This window comes from Felis catus, chromosome B2 (genome assembly GCF_018350175.1).
Source record: "Felis catus isolate Fca126 chromosome B2, F.catus_Fca126_mat1.0, whole genome shotgun sequence".
NCBI lineage: Eukaryota > Metazoa > Chordata > Mammalia > Carnivora > Felidae > Felis > Felis catus.
The window spans coordinates 67198126-67216491 of NC_058372.1; the positions used below are offsets into that span (position 1 = coordinate 67198126).

The 18366-nt window shown below is 36.1% G+C and overlaps 1 non-coding gene across 1 annotated transcript; it reads right to left on the minus strand.

Moving 5' to 3' along the window:
- Nucleotides 1-359: 359 nt before the first annotated feature.
- On the minus strand, nt 360-467 carry LOC111560639. Its single transcript, XR_002742642.2, has one exon. It is a non-coding gene; the product is annotated as a U6 spliceosomal RNA (small nuclear RNA).
- Between the last annotated feature and the right edge of the window lie 17899 nt (nt 468-18366).

The following is an 18366-nucleotide window of genomic DNA, read 5'->3' on the forward strand; positions in this document are numbered from 1 at the left end:
TTCTTTCTAAAAGGGTAATTTCATCCAACTTCTCAGAATAAAGTTTTAAGAACCAGAACAAGTGCCCAAACTTGAGCTTTAGGACAGAGTCATAAGTGTGATGAGTATAGGCTGGAAGTAAGATTGAGAGATTTTATAAGACAGGGGATAAGGGAGAAAGGAAAGCTGATGGGTAATTTACATGAAACAGTTTGACAGCAGTTAACATCATTGTGCATCTATTTTCTTGAATTATTGTCTATTGTATCAGAATGGTTTGCAATAAAAATATTTAGTAAATATTTATATTGTTTATTTTAATAGTTATAGTTTTATAATTTAGGGTAGATTATGGATGCCATCCATATCTGAAAAAACCAAATTAGCTGGTTCTCAATACTATATTTGTGTGTCATCTTCGTGCAGGGACCATGCTAATCTTCTCTGAATCATTCCAATTTTAGTATATGTGCTGCCTAAGCAAGCACTGGTTCTCAATACTAGAAATCTGGTTCCAATGAGCTATTTGTGTGTTGAATCATGAAATCATTGTAAATTACTATTTAACCAGTGTTTATAAAGTTTAGCATCAGCACCACCTGGAGTAACTTGTCCAAAATTGAGACTCCTGGACCCTGCCACAGATGAATGAAGTCTGAATCTCTAGGAAGAGAGATCTACATTTTCAGAAGCTCTCTGAATACCTGTGAGAAACACTGTTGGAAAAGTATTATGGAAGCCAAAGTGATGAGCCCTTTCCAGTTAAAAGAATTTCTCATCTCAGTTTCATCTCATGTCCTCACTGGTGTAATTTTATCTTTATGTCTCTGTGGTACACTTCTTTTTGTTCAATCCCCTCCCTCCTTAAATCTCGAACTCCTCTTTCTTCTTACCTCCATTGTACCTACCCCAGCCTTTCCTCTTACTTTATGGAGAAGATAGAAGTCGTTGAAATCTACTATCTTTGTATTCCCATTTTAATGTATTCTCATTCTGGCTGAGAATTGGATGTGTTTCCTTCATCTGACTCTGCAACATGTTAGTGGTTGAGGTCAATTATTTTGACCTGTTTTCTCTCCTGTTTTCATTTTTCCTTGATGTATAATGTGGAATGTGGAATCTGTATAATGTGGAATCTACCATGGATCCCATAACCAAATTCAGAATGATTTACCTTGTCATAAGAGCACTTACCATATTATATCTTATCTGCCTAACGGTATCTTCTTGGTAAGAGCAGATATAAGGTCTTCACCCAAGTAGCTCCACTACCTAGAAAAGTGAACACTTACCCATAGTAGATGGTCTGTCCAACTCTAACATTTTATAAATTTTGACTAGCTAGCAGATATATAAATTGTAGACATCCCTAAACTTCTGATGAGAAACTTTCTGTGGTATTATATGGACCTCGGTTAGAGGCATAGCTTTACCACTGCTAAGCTATAAGACCTCGGGAAAGATGCTTAAATAGTCTGATCCTCAATTCCTTCATCTTTAAAATACATCTTATAGATAGTCCTGACTATCCATAAGACAAGATAAGAAGACATATATGAAATACCTACAGCAATGTCTAACAAATGATTGTCACATATCATTGAAACTAAGATAACCATGAATTAAATGACACACTCTAAATTATAACACAGTGTGTTTTTAATCACTTAGAATTTATTGTATAAACATTGTAATGGTTAATTTTATGTGTCAACCTGACTAGACTGTAGGTTGTCCAGATATTTGGTGTATATGCTTAGCCACAGAGCCAATAGGACAAAGCTACCATCTGCGGGATTCTGACTTTAAGTCAGTGCCAGGTGAAACAATAAAGGAATATGAAGTTGGATGAGGCCAGATTTATTGATATGGGCTTACTAAGCAGAGATTTTGCACTTAATGTCGCACTAGAGAATGTTAGAACAGACTCTTAACTGTTTGGTCGGTTGTCTGAAACATGGATCAAGAAGGCCCACAGAGAGCAGATTGGAAATGCCAGATCACCTACATTCAATGTAGAGGAAGAGATTCAGTGTTTTGTTTTGTTTTGTTTTGTTTTCACAAAATACTCTTTTTAACGTCATACAACACTTCTTAGAAGATTTTACCATTTTATCCATGCTGGTTAGTTCAAGTTGCTGGCACTCATTGTACATATTTTCATGTTGGTTCTTTTGTAATATTTCTAAACATATTGTCAGGTAGAACAAGTATGCCATGTGCACCATCTGACTGATGATAATTGTAAGACAACATTGAAAAACACATTCTGACATCAGAGATGTTAAAATGTGAAAAAAGTATGCATCTTAGAATTGATGAAATTTTTACAGTGTTCAATAAATATATACTATCATTGAATTAATGATGATGGTGATGATGGTAATAAAGATGATGAGTGTTAGCTTGTCCTTGTGCCTGATAAAGTATTTATGTATCTGGGAATGTATGCCTGATAGTTGGCGAACTTATGGAGGGACTTAAAAACCTATGCAAAATGGACATGGAAACCAATGGTCTCATGCGTCACCCGATAAAACTTTTAGTTCCACACCTGAGAGTGAACCACCTTCCAGGATGTTAACAGTGCACTAATGCTTACTGTTCTGATGCCGTGCAAGGCAAGCATTTCAGTCCTAGCACGAACACTGAGAGCCTGAGCTTACTATCACAGTTTTTCAGTCGCTTGTGGCAAAATTCTCATGGGTAAAATTCTTCAGGGAAAAAAATAAGTTTTTTAATTTTTGGAATTACAGTATTTCTGGGTTCCTTTCTTCTGAATATGTTCTTTCACATCGTATATTTGCCTGTTCTTTCTTTATATTCCCTACATTGAAAAAAAAATGAGTAAATAAGTAAATTCTACTCTAAAATAAAAGCGAACTGAAATGGAGTGCCCAGACCATCAAGATGAAAGCCATTTAGACCTATTCACTTTTCAGCAGCTGGTTAGCATTCCTGTACAAATATGTTGTATTTATTTTGAAGCTTGTTCAGTTAATATCATTGTTCTTCTATTTCCTACATATGAAGTACTTGTGCCAGTGAAGCTGAATCATGTATTTTCCAGATGGCAAATCTTCCTGAAGAAAGTATTGCGGTGGCAGACCTGGCCAGCAGACTCTACCAACTCTTCCTTGGGCAGCTCCACTGGGAATAAATTAGATTAGGCATGGCCTTCAGGAATGCAGTCAAGGTCAAATTTCTCCTCTAATTCTGCAAAAACAACAGTTCCGAAAAGGAGTACCCTGTGTAAATTCTGAGTTACTTTTCATTGGAAGCTTTCAAATCATCTAGAGAATTTGATGTGGTTTATAGCAATCCCGAAGCGAGCTCTAATTTTTATTTGATTTCAAAATCTCTAGCAGGTTCCTAAGTTGTTTTATTGGAAGTACATCATCTTTTTTTTTCTTATTTTAAGTTTATGTATTTATTTTGAGAGAGAAAGAGAGACAGAGAGAGAGAGAAAGACCACACAAGTGGGGGAGGGGAAGAGAGAAGGAGAGACAGACAGAATCCCAAGCAGGCTCACTGTGCCATCACTGCACAGCCAGATTTAGGGCTCACACTGAGGAACTCATGGATCATGACTTGAGCCTAGAACAAGATTCAGAGGCTTAAGTGACTACATCACCCAGGTGCCCCTGGAAGTACATCATCTTAATGTATGTCTTAACCATTATTCCTGGCTTGGGATCATTTCCCTTTCTTTGTTTCCTTGCTATACATGTAGCCACATAGCCAGAATGAACAGGGTCTTTCTTTATTATTTGCTAGTGTAGAAATCAGGTTATGAATGTTTTATAATGTAGTTGGAACTTCTTGAATCATCACAAGAATTCAAAAATAAAAAGATTTAATTCCCCTCCTTAGATTGCCTATAATATTCACATCTGATTATTTAAAATTATTTTGTTCTGAGGCGCCTGGGTGGCTCAGTCAGTTAGGCATCTGACTTCGGCTCAGGTCATGATCTCGCAGTTCATGAGTTAGAGCCCTGTATTGGGCTCTGTGCTGACAGCTCAGAGCCCCGAGCCTGCTTCAGATTCTGTCTCCCTCTCTCTCTGCCCCTTCCCTAGTCACGCTCTCTCAATCTCTCTCTCTTTCAAAAATAAATAAACATTAAATTTTTTTTAAAAAAAAGAAAAGAAAATTATTGTGTTCTATGAGGAAAATTATTGTGTTCTATGAGGAAAAGAAACCAGCACAAGGAGCCAAAGCCATAGTTCTGAATAATTCCTGGCAGGTAGGCAGCTCCACTTCATGAATATGTTATATCCCAAAGGAGAATTGCAGGCCCGCTGCTTCATTCATTCATAGATTCATTGTTCTTGGATTCATTCATTCATGAATTTATTCATAGATCTATAGAATTGTGAATTTATTCTTTCATTCATTCATTTTGGGAGGAGAATTTACTTTGGTAGGCCCTGAGGATGCAAAGACAAACATACTAGTTTTTGGTTCTAATGGATTTACCCTCTAATAGGGAAAGAAAGATATGAAAAAAAAAGGAAGAGCAATGAAATATTTTATATACTACAAAAGGACAAACAGGATAGCTAAGGGTGTGATGAAGAGAATAGCCAGTTCTTCCTGGGGTAGTCATAAAAAAACTGAAAAATGAGTTTCTGACTTAAAAAGTGAGTCGATGTTTCCCAATCACCTAGTCTAGGAAATACATCCCAAACTGGATTGAGGGTTCTGGTGGGAGTGAGGGTGGGGAGTGGAGGATTTGAGCAGATGCCCAAATGTATACTTCCTTACATGTTCCCAGAACTACAAACATTTTATCTGATTAATGATAAAGAATGCAGGTTTATCCTAAAACAAAGGTAGATGATGAAGTATCTCATATGCCTTTCTAAGGCATTTCCGTTGGGAAGTCTGAAGGGTTTGTTGTTTCGAATTTATAATACACACACAGCAATGGTTAGGTTCCCAGTCTCCTCAACAAAGGGCTATTTTTGTTAACCACTAAAACAGCTGAAATACAGTGAGAACAACACTTAATTCCTAAGAGCGGGGAATAAGTAATTTAGGAGTAAGAAAAAGAAAAATTTAACTTCACTATCCTTTTCAACTACCTTGCAATTTACTTTCTTTGCAGATTCCTTGGGCATCATAGGCACCCTACGTTCCTGTATCCCTATTCTTTCTTAAATCTTGACAATAGGACTTCTGATTCCATCATTCCTTTCCTCAGCTCAGGACAGACCCTTTTCAAATGTCTCATAGATGCCCTTTCACCTTCTTTTTTTACAGAGCCAAAGTACAGTCCATTCTGGTACTCCATGGATCCTTGCTGAAAGAAACCCTACATAATACCCCTCCACTCGTGCTCCAGAATTACTTTCTGTATAAACTCCCATTCCCTGAGTGCAATCTGCTTTTAATTCCTAGCAAAAAATCAATCTGATTTCTCTAATTTCTCTAACACATTCTACATGTCCCAAAAGTATTTGTTTTTATAACTCAAATAAATTGGTGGAATTTGAAGCAATTATATTAACTTAAGGGAATATATTCAGACTCTAGGATAAAACACATTTATGAAATGGCAAGCTGGCACCATTTAGGCCCGCTGGTTGTGACCTGGAGACTGCCAGTATAAGTTCCTTAAAATTGTTGCCACTTTTCAAAGCTTTTCTTTATCTAGCATTTAGAACTTTCAAATTCTCCAGGTGCCTGGGTGGCTCAGTTGGTTGAAGGTCCAGCTCTTGATTTTAGCTCATGTCATGATCCCACTGAGCGTGGAGTCTGCTTGAGATTCTGTCTCTTTCCCCCTCTGCCCTACTCCCTCTCTTGCTCTCTCTAAAATACAAAAAAAACAAAAACAAAAACAAAAACAAAAACAAAAAAAAAAACCCTTCAAATTCTCTAAAAGTTTGAAGGGTTTCCCACAAAATCCCGTATGGCAGCAACAGTAGAAGCTGAAAAGCAGTGGGGAAGGACAGGAAAAGGAAAGAGGAAGTTATAGGGGCCTTACTGTCAATAAAGATACAATTGTCTCCAAAAGAAATAGCAGTGTTTGTAAACACATTTGAACATTCTGGAACATAACCTTGGAAATTATCATGGTCCATTGAAAATACAGGAAATTGTGCATTAATCCATGCATTCATTTTTGTGTTTAACATTTTTCCTGCTCAGGTTTTAAGTGTTCATTTCCTACATAGTGGTATAAACCCTAAGATTCAAATAAAGATTTTCATCAAGCTTTGAAAAGTAAAACTTCAGTGAGATGTCTTTTTTTTAAGCTTAATTATTATTTATTTTGAGAGAGAGAGAGAGAGAGAGAGAGATGAACACAAGCAGGGGAGCAGCAGAGAGAGGGGGAGAGAGAATCTCAGGCAGGCCCTGCACTGTCAGCGTGGCTCAAACCCATGAACCGTGACATCATGACCTGAGCCAAAATCAAGAGTCAGACACTTAACTGAGACACCCAGGAACCCACAGTGAGATTTCTTTTAAAAAGTGATTTCTGTTTCTTGTGATTATTGCCTATTTGTGCCTTAACATTTTACATAAATTTTAAAAATCTAATTTATGTTTCTAACAGTTCTAGAAATGTCAAAGACAGCCATTTGCTCAGAGACCTAAAATATGCTTGCAAATGAGAAATTATTTACCAACTATAGTAAATATCTACCATATAGATTACTTGCCTATAACAAGTGCTCATTTCATTTGATTTCATTTTATTTTTAAGTCAGAAAGAAGTATCTTTTCAGGTCTTTCATAATCCACTTTACAATTTTGCTGTTTCCTTCCTTTTCTTTATCAGAGAGGGCTGTGTTAACTATGGTTAAAAATATGAGGTTCTAACCTGTCTCTTTCTTCCCATATCTAGGATTCTCAGACCATAAATTAAGTTATTTTTTATAATTCAGGGCTTTGCAGATTCATATATAACATATGAATGCAGTGAACTTCACACACTCATGATGTTGGTGTAATTAAGTAAACCAGACATAAAGTGGGAAATCTCTTTATGAAATAATATCCTTTGGAACTGCAGTAGACCCTTTAACTTTGTGAAGTGGAAATAATTCTTCATGGATTCTGATGAGTCTGAGTAAGTCTCAGTGAACTTTTTAATCTCTTGATGTCTGCTTAGAGAGCAGCATGTTCCTACAATCTAGTCCCCATGTGGAGCTTCTCATTCTAAATAACCCACAGGTAGAGTGTTAGGAGGGACAGAATGTCCTGTACTAAGAAAGTCACTTCTTCTCACCTTTCAACTAGCCAAGTCAATCCCAGCATGTACACTTATGTTTTTTCCAGAGTCTGAATTAAGGGATCTTGGTTTCTTGGCAATTTCTTGGGTAGATCTAGTCAGTCTGTTCTTGACGGAATAGAAACAACTCAGCCTTCGGAGCTGAGGAGCCTGGGTTTGAAAACAGACTCTGACATTTACTAGAATATTATATAACTTCAACTTAGCTTTGATAACATCATCTATAAAATACGAATGAACACAATGTCTGTCTCATGGCGTTGCCATGAGCAAAGTGCTGAGCACCATGCTTGGCTGACAATAGAGATTCGGTAAATTAGTATCATCCGTGACGGCGGAGTGGCAGCAGTAGCAGGAGGTAGTCATAATAGTAGATAACAGTGGTGGTAGTAGTGGTAAATAGTAGTAATAGTAGTAGGGGGATTGGCTACTACCAGTAGTAGTAGTAGTGTGGGTTGCAGAGGAGATAAAACATGGTGGGCTACTTTCTTGTGTTGGGATACAGTAGACATCTTCTAGACAGACAAGACTACCTACAAAGAGGGGAATCAGAAATCTTTGCAGTTATTATGGGTTCATGTCTTGGGGAGATGAGATTGAACAAATATCGGACTTGTCAGAGATTTGAGAAGGAAATGCAGAAAAAATAACTGGTTTATGAAAATGAGAGTGGTTAGTTAGAAAAGTCAGCTGAGCAGAATGGACAGCACACTCTAAGCGGGACACTTACCTGGAGTTATCTTAAATCGTGGACCTCAGCCATGAGTCCTTAGTGTTGGTAAATTTGATCTCCTAGGAGTCATGCCTGCCCTGATAGCATTTTGACCTCCTTTAGAGAAGCGAATAAAGGGACACAGTAGGCCTTCCTCAAGAAGTAATGAGGGTTCAGTGAATACTTCAGGTAAGACAAAATGAAGAATTCTTTTTATCTTTTTATTAAAAATTTTTAACATTTATTTTTGAGAGAGGGAGAGTGACAGAGTGCGAGCAGGGGGAGGGCAGAAAAAGAGGGAGACACAGAATCCGAAGAAGTCTCCAGGCTCTTGAGCTGTCAGCACAGAGCTTGATGCAGGACTCAAACTCACGAACTGTGAGATCACGACCTGAGTCGAAGTCGGACGCTTAACCGACTGAACCACCCAGATGTCCCAACAAAATGAGGAAATCGTAAGTACTGAACTAGCCCTGATTGACACTGAGATCTCCATACTTCCCTCCTTTAAAAATGTACGTACCTCTCTCCTTTAAAAAATCCATTAGAGAAAAGTGCCTGATCTAGCTACTCTATCCTTTGCTCATTAATAAAGATAGAAAATTAGAAAACTCAACTGAATATACTTGAGTTTAATGACACTGATAAAGACATGCCTGTATAGAATGTATTCTGTTAACCAGACTGAAATAGTTGTCCAAGATTCCAAGGAGTTTGGTTGGAAAACTCAGAAAGACTTGATTATTGGTTAGTGTAATTTATTGCAAATAAGTATCTTTCTCTAGATACAACCTCTCACTTACTCTTTTTTCTTATTACACAATTATCTGTTTAGGTGTGCCTAGGTGTCTCAGTAGGTTAAGCGTCCAACTTGGGTTCAGGTCATGATCTCATGGTTAGTGGGTTCAAGCCCTGCATTGGGCCCCGGGTTGACAGCTCAGAGCCTGCAGCCTGCTTCAGATTCTGTGTCTCTCTCTGTCTGTCCCCTGCTTGCACTCTGTCTATGTCTCTCTCAAAAATAAGTAAATACTAAAGTTTTTTTTTTTTAAAAAAAACAACATTATCTATCTGAACAATATCAAACAGTCAATTAAATTGGAAGCTATGCATTTTAAATATATGTGCATATAGTATTGTAGAATACAATTCAAGCTTTTTTTGTTTGCTTTTTGTTATCATTCTCTTTTTTCTAATTTGAAAAAAAACCACAGAAGATATAATTTTGTGAAATTTGTAGTCCTTACTCTTTAAGTTACCCCATCCCATATATGTTTTCATAAATCTTCCTTGTATCCTTACTCTGTCCATGAACTCATATAAACACTCATACTCACATACACAGGAACCCTTCTTCATTTATATGTCTTCGTCTCTTCCTCTGTCTCTGGTGTCCCCATTCTCCATTTCTTCTTAGGTCCTCACGTGTTGAAATTATATCCATGTTCTCACTTTATTTATAAATCCACTTTAATCTGATTTTGGCTGTACTATTTCTCTGTATCTACTTATACTGAGGCCACCATAGATCATTTATTCCACGCATTGATGATAACTGCTATGAGGAAGGTATGATGGATGTAAAAATAAATTATATTGTTTTTGACCTCTGTGAATTTGTAGTGCAGTAAGTAAAATTGCTTTCTCCCAGGTTATCACTGACCTCTCTTCCACCACCCATGCCTGAGTTCTGTCCTTGACTTTCAAATTCTTATCCATTCAATAGACATATATTGAGGATCCACTATAATCTTAATTTTGTTAAGCAATAGATGGATGGTATCTGTGTCTTTCTACAGTTAATCTTGCTCTTACTCATACTCTTGTTCTGAGTCTAGGCTGGGTTCCTATTTGCTGTTCCCTTATTCTCTATGTTCTTTCTGAGCAGATGGTTCAGAACATGATGGGGCTGCTTGGTACTTCGTTTATGATTTCTGAGAAACATGTTTCTCACATGCCAAGAACACTAGAGCTTCTGTTGACAAGTAAACAAATGTTGTACAATAGATTAAAAAGCAGGTGGGAGGGTTTGTCATTCTCTGTATTAGCTTCAGAGAACAAACACCCCCAAACTCAAGCAGAAGTTTTTTGTTATAAAAAAAAATGTATCTAGTCCCACATGCTATCGATTTGGATGCATTGTAACAGAGGGTGTGGATGAAATAAAAGTCATTGCTGGGTTCATAAAATAATTTAAAGTAAATTGGATGTGCTACCCGAAGCAACTTACACATCTAATGCATTTCCTATCAAAACACCAATGGCATTTTTCACGGAACTACAACAAATAATCCCAAAATTGTATGGAACCACAACAGACCCCAAATAGCCAAAGCAATCTTGAGAAAGAACAAAGCTGAAGGTATCATGCTTCCCGATTTCAAACTATACTACAAAACGATAGCAACCAAAGCAGTCTGGTTCTGGCACAAAACAAACACAATGACCATTGGAGCAGACTAGAGAGCCCAGAGATAAACCCTTACTTATAAAGCCATGTACAGGCATTCTTGTTTTACCGTTCTTTACTGCACTTCACAGATGTGTTTTTTACAGCTGGAAGGTTTGTGGCAACCTTGAATCTATGAAGTCTATGAGTGCCATTTTTCCAACAGCATTTGCTCACTTGATGTCTCTGGGTCACATTTTGGTACTTCTCATAATAGTTCAAACTTTTTCATTATTATATTTGTTATGGTGATCCGTAATCAGTGATCTTAATGTTAATACTGTAACTGTTTGGGGGTGCCACAAACTGTGCCCTATAAGAGGGCAACCTTAATAAATGGTGTGTGTGTTCTGACTGCTCCACTGACTGGCTGTCCCCGTCTCTTTCCTCTTTCAGCCTGCCTATTCCTGCAGACACAGAAATACTGAAATTAGGCAAATTAATAACCATCAACGGCCTCTAACTGTTCAAGTGGAAGGAATAGTCACATATTTCTTATTTTAAATCAAAAGTTAGACATGATTGGGTGCCTGTCTGATTTCAGCTCAGGTCATGATCTTGCGGTTCGTGAGTTTGAACCCAGCATCAGGCTCCACAATGGCAATGTGGAGCCTGCTTGAGATTCTCTATCTCTCTCCCTCTCTCTCTGGCCCTCCCCAGCTCTCTCTCTCTCTTTCAAAGTAAATAAATAAAAAATAACAAATATCATTAAGCTGGAAAGATCTAATCAAGCTAGACTTGATTAAGCTTAGTGAAAAAGGCATATTGAAACCTGAGATAGGTCAAAAACTTGGCTGCTTGTGCCAAACAGTTAGCAAAGTTACAACTGCAAAGGAAAAGTTCTTGAAAGAAAGCAAAAGTGCTTCTCCAGTGAACACACAAATGATAAGAAAATGAATCAGCCTGATTGTTGATATGGAGAAAGTTTTAGTGGTCTGGATAGAAGATCAAACCAGCCACAACATTCTCTTAAGCCAAAGCCTAATGCAGAGTGAGGCCCTGACTCTTTGCAGTTCTGGGAAGGCTGACAGAGGTAGGTTTAAGGTGTTTGTTTTGACTTGATACATATATTGGAATATGACTACCAGCATAGCATTAGCTAACGTTTCCATTTTGCCACAGAGCAAACATCTCTTTTTGTTTTTTCTGTAAGAACATTTAAGATCTATTCTCTTAGAACTTTCAAGTATATAATGTAGTACTGTTAACTATGGCCACAATGCTGTTCTCTATATCCTGAGAACTTTTTAGCTTCCAACTGCATTTATACGCTTTGACCAGTGTTTCCCCATCTCAGTGCTTACCACCACTCTCTGTTTCTTTTTTAGATTCCACATACAAGTAATAACTTGGTCATCGAGGTCTTAGAGCAGTCACATCAGAAGCTTGAAAGGAACAGATGAAGAAAATAATACCAGGTGAGAAACTGGGGACAGCCCTTTTAAGAAGTTTGCCATGATGAAGCATAGACAAAAAGCAAGATAGTCAACCGATTCTGTCTATTGTTGAAATATGTAGCTTAAAAAGTCACCAACTTTGAAGTTGTTCACAATCTTTTCAATTAGTCTTAGAAGGATCTTCTAGGATTTATTAATCCTAGAAGGATTGTTGGAATAAAAATTTATTTGAAATTTAACAATTCCTTTACTAACTTCTTTGGCTAAATTCAACAAAATTTCAGTATTTTTTAAATTAAAACAGAATGTATCTTGTGGTTTTATTTTCATTAAAATATACATTATATTTTATATAGCTTATTATTTCTTGTACTATTTATATGTAATCTATCATCTATATTATATATATATAATATATACATACATACACTATGTATATAATATATATAATATATACATACATACACTATGTATACACTATGTATATAATACATACATATTATATATATGTATATATAGAGAGAATATATATATGAGAGAATATATATGTATATATGTATATATATAGAGAGAGAGAGAGAAAGAGAGAGAGAGAGACAGAGAGAGATGTATATATATATAGAGAGAGAGAGAAAGGGAGAAAGACAGAGGAAATAGAGATTCTGGATAAAATTCTGTATATTCCATTTTTGTTTCTAGCTAATTAGAAATGGACTGACTTTTTTAAAATCATAGTTTTACATATTTCTTAAAAGATTATCATAAGCATGTCTAATTTTCATAAAATAATAAAGTAATTAATCAAAAAATTTAAATATATGAGTGTAATTTTTCCAAAAATACTGAGGAGATGGCCAGAGATAATGTTTGTTCAAATTTTCTAGGCAATCAGATCAAATATATTTTTAAAAACCCAAATGCTTTATACTTAAAGAATTCCACAAACATTTTGATTATTTCTAATGGTATTTAACTGATTTGATAATATTCTAAAAACACTATCTAATTATTTGCAAACATGCAGAAGTGCTTACGTAATCATCTTTATCATTGATATTTTTGGCTCTAGGGCATAGTAACATGACAGTAATAAATAACACTTTAAATTTTATTCCTTCCAAAGTAAAGTGAAATTGTCTGCCTTACTACTTGCTTTTGAATCTCTAAGGAAAGAAGAGAACTTACCCTCTATCAAAAGATCATTGAAAAAAAAAACTAAAGCACTTGGATAAAATGGATATATGTACACAATTTAAATGAAATTGAGAAACTCAATTTCTATTAGTAGTCCGAAAGAACAAACAAAATCCATTTTCTCACGAAAAAAAGGAAGATCATTGAAAAAGAGGAAAATTGAAAAAGAGAGAACTATAATTTACTTGCAGTTTCTCTCATTAGTTTGGCTTTTATTGTGAAATACATGACTAAAACTAAATGCATCTTTCAACCATGATATGAATTCTACTGATTAAACGATATAGTAACTGGAAAAAAAAAAAAGGATGCCTAGATGATTGTGTCCGTAGAGCATGTGACTCTTGATCTCAGGGTCATGAGTTCAAGCCTGACGTTGGGTGTGGAGCCTACTTAAGAATAACTAATAAATACATAAATAAAGAGAACATAGGAGGCTCCAATAGAAGAGACAGATTGCACTTTTTCTTTTCTCCATTCCTTGGATGAAGGAACATTTTGTTCCTGATATGCATTTTAAAATCCTTTGGCAATCATGCTTTCATGGGCAATCTACCAATATTCAAACATTTTATGGTCCTCAATAGTCTCCAAAAGAAACAGATTCCTTTAAACCATTATGTTCTTCAAAAGAGGTTAGCCTGTCCACAGTCCTCTGTTTGGCTCTGGATACAGTTAAAACAAGATAAAGAGGAAGAGAATTTAGGACGGATGATCTGATACACCTACTAAAGCCAAACCAGATGGTTTACTGCCTGCACTCTAGCTCACGTGGTTTATCATCAGATTATTTTACTCTCTTGCTTAAAACCTTCCTGCTGCTTCTTATGACTTAGAGTAGAGTCAAATATTACCAGAACTCACAGAGCTCTAGATTATCCAGACTCTGCCTATTTTTTTATATCATTTCTTACAGCCTGCTTCACTAGAACCCAGCTATTTAGTTTTCTTCTTCTCAAATGCCCAAACTTGTTTGTGCCCCTGGCTGTTTACACTTGGGGTCCACTCTGCTTAGAGTAGGTTCCCTCCTATTCTCACATGTCTAACGGCTTGGCGTATTGCGGAGTATGGAGGAGATACCTCTCGAATAGTTTTCCTATCACTATATTTAAAATGCCGCATACTTCAGTCATTTTTTTCCCTATATATTCCACTACCCACCTGTATTTTCTTCATAACCCTGAAAAACATTTGGAATATTATCATTTTTAACATTGTCTACTTGTTTCCATGTTTCCCCCCAGCAGAAACACAGTTCCATGAAGATAGGGACTTTGCTTATAATGTTTACTTAGCACCTAGTATGTTCTCAGCAAATAAATAAATAAATAAATGAAAAGAAATGAAAAACCAAACAGCCTTTTTGTCAATCTCAACCCAAAACATAGTCTCTGAACTTCTGAGGAGTTAACATTCTGAGGTGTTGTGTGTATGTGCTTGTATAATACTGGATTTTAATTACATATTAAACATACCTGTGCTAAGATTTTTCCATCCATTGTTATTTGTATTTAATGGCCTTTAATTACCATAAAAATTCTTCATTCACTATATACATGTCTCTTATTTATTGAATGTATTTATCTATATATAATACGTACTATTTTTTGTAATTATCTAATATGTTAATGACATTAAGAAAGAAAAGATAAACACCACCCAACATACATTTGATATTAAGAAAGAATGTGATTAAAACCCAAGGTTGAAATTGAGAGTACAAGAGAAAAGTAATCCATGGTAACATTTCTATGTTGTCTCACTATGCTTATACTTTGAAATAAATAAACATATATTTATGTATACACATATGTAAATATATACATATATATACTGATCTATGTAAACTATATAAAAAGCATCATCAAATAGAATCAAGTGATTTAAGAAAAAAAATACTAATGCTTTTGTTAGCTAGTCAGGTTTTATAATGTTTTATCTTTGTATGTCTAGATAATTTTAAATTATACCAAAAAGCAGTTTTGTAGGAGGAAGAAAATAAATAAGCTCTTTCGATCACATGAAGATGTTCTGTATATTCATTACAAAAAATAATTTATATCTTATAATGTTGAATTAGTACAATTGGTCATACTCTATGGTCACACAACTCTATGTTGTCAGTAATTTATATTTAAATGGAAGACACATATGTTTATTTTGACATAATTGCAGACATCAACAGAGCATAAGATTGCTCCTTATGTTTTTCTGGCTATCTTCTAATACTTGAGGAATTCGGATGATTAGACTGAAGGAAGAGGGTAAAGAACCAAAACTCAGATGAAGATAGTCTCTGTAGGAGTGAGCTTAAAATAGCAACTTGTCGTCCTTCAGAGGTGGTCTTCTGGCTTTCTTATCCTTTTTAATAAGAACAAAGAAGTTTAACTTATCATCTATAATTCTCTCTGTTGCTGTGCCTCTAATGGTGCCTCCACCTGTGCCCAGTCCTTACAGCCTCTGCAAAAATGGAACTTATAGTTCAGATGCAGGCATGGCTTTTTCTTTTACTGAGAACTTACTCTTCAGAACTCCTGATTTCTATCAGTTTCTTTCTGTTTGGATTTTGCGTCTCTACTCCATCAGGTTGCCATCTGAGGGAAACGGTTCACCTGGATTTTGAGCTCCCGTTGCCCCTACACGCATCTTTGGATTGGGATTGTCTCCATGACCTACAGTCTCAGGCAAGTTCTGCTGACAGACCACACTAAAGTTCCCAGCTATTTAAGGGAAGGAAAAGCAGTCATGATCAAACCCTTCAATAAGGTGATGAAATCAGAAAATTTGAAACTAAGCAATTGTTGCTCTTATTTAGGGAAACAGTAGCATTTAACCCAATTCATCCTTCTGATCACCGGAGGCTAGGTTAGCTAAGTGTCAGTAAAATGAAGAGGGTGAAATCTGAGCGGAACTTAAGGAAGGGTAGGATGAAGTCAAGCGTAAAAAAAGGATAATGCATGTCAGATGGAGGCAAAAAATCGGCCAAGGAACAGCCTGAACAAAACACATTCAACAGACAGTCTCGGGAGAACTGCCACTTGCACAGTTGCAAAGGTAGACTTGATCAATTCAGGAGGCATTTTGAATGCCAATCTTTTGATTCTTCTTGTAAATTGATTTTTGGGTTTTCCAAATGAATGTCTGAAGACCACTTGCATCATAATTACCAACTTACTTTATTAAAAATAGTTGGAACCCACATAAATCTACTCCTTAAGAATCTCTGAGGCTGAAGCTAGGGAATTTGGCTTTGTATGAAATTCACCAGTCCATTCTTATTTGAGAGAAAAAGTGCAGTAAAGTAATCATTTTTAACTTATTATTTTTTTTAGCAGTCAGCCATCATATGTTAAAACAGTATATAAAACTGATGAAAGCACTCTTTGCATGGCATGGGGTGTGTGTGCGTTAGTGGGGGGTGTTCTTGAAACCCTCTCTAGCTCTCAGAAGAAAACCATTGCTGTATTTAATGGGAAAATAAAGGGAAATGTTATGATGACATTAGGGGTTTTTAGAAGATCAACCAGTCATTAAGATGTGAAATAGATTTGGAGAGGAAGACACACAAGACATAAGGAACCAGCTGGGGGCTAGTATAACATATTAATTGCCATCTCAAATATCAAATATATAAGAAATGTTGTAACTTTATTTTCTTTGACTCAGTTAAATCTGACTTTGACTCAGTCAGTATTTTCTTTGACTCAATTCAATCTTAACCAACATTAGGGCATCTCTTCCCAAACCCATCCTATATATGTGGGAAGTTCCTGGAATCTAAAACAGAGCAAATAATTATCGGAAAACCTCTTAGGTGTCGACCCACCCAGATTGCTACCAGTAAGCTCAGTGGACAAGTCCACATGGTGCCTTAAAGGCCAGTGGCTCTGGATGTCAGTAAAAATGACAGAACAGGGACTTCTGAAAATTCTCTCCTCCAGAAAAGAAATGAAAAACCTGGCAAAAAGAAATTTTGTCAGAATCAACTTTTTCAGAACTCTGGAAATTCAACTTGCACAAGTCCAATCCCCCATTCTTCAGCTTCATAGTAGTCTTGAAAAACAACCCACATTCATATGAAAAACAGCAGCCTGAGAGAACCTGGAAGGAGGCTAAAGGTTTTTAAAAACCTTATCCTCAAAGAACAGTCATTATTTTTCCTGTCTGATGGTTCACTGGAAGACCCTTATTTGCAAAACTATCCTTATTTGACCTGACTCAGAGCTTGCCTAATGTGAAAAGCCTTCTTCTCTCTCTCTCTGCCCAAAAGCTTTTCCCTGTGGGGGTGTTATCAAAAGTATATTACAGATGACTGTCTATATTGTGGATACCTAAGACAGTAGAAAACAGTTTGGGAAAACAATAGACTAATCAAAATATTTTAAAAAGAGAAGGTAAGGAATGAGATGATCATAGGAAGTTTGAAAGGCTTTGGTATACTCCTGGGACCCTTCAAGGCCACATGCATGTGTGGGAATGTGTCCATGACCAGGCCTACATGCACTCTGAAGAAAAATATGTGACAAATCTTTAAGATCTCACTTCAGACTGACCTTGAGCCTCTGTGAAATCAGGCAGTGAAAGCTAAGGCAGAGTTGTCAGATGCCTGGCTGGGCATTGAAGGTGTGCCTAAAATTCACACAAAGCCTCATTTCAGAGACTGGGAGACTTACTGATTTGAGGTGTTGAAGACCATCCAACTATTCAGTAGGACAGCACGTATAAAGGACAGCATAGATTACAAAGTAGGCAAAGGATTTATGCAGATCTCTGAATAGACATTTTCCCAAAGAAGACACAGATGGCCAGCAAGCACGTGAGATGATGCTCAACATCACCATCATCAGGAAAATGCAAATCAAAGTCACAATGAGATAATCATCTCACATCGTTAAAATGGCTATTACCAAAAAGACAAGAAACAGCAATTGTTGCCAAGGCTAAGGAGAAAAGAGAGACCTTGTGCACTATTGGTGGGATTGTAAATTAGGGTAGCCACTATGGAAAACCGTATAGAAATTCCTCAAAAAATTAAAAATAGTACAACCTCATGATTCAGCAATTCTACTTCTGGATGTTTTTCTGAAGAGAATGAAAACACTAACAAAAAAATATGTACCTCCATGTTCACTGAGCATTATTTACAATAGCCAAGACATGGAAGCAACCTAAGTGTCCATCAGTGAATGGATGAATAAAGAAAATTTTAAAAAAGTATAAAGAAAAATATAAATATTATATATATATAATATATATATAGAATAGACTATTATATAATGGAATATTATTCATATATAAAAAATAAGGTAATCCTGCCATTTTCAACAACATGGATGGACCTTGAGGGCATTATGCTAAGTGAAATATATCAGACAGCAATATATTTTATTAAAACGAT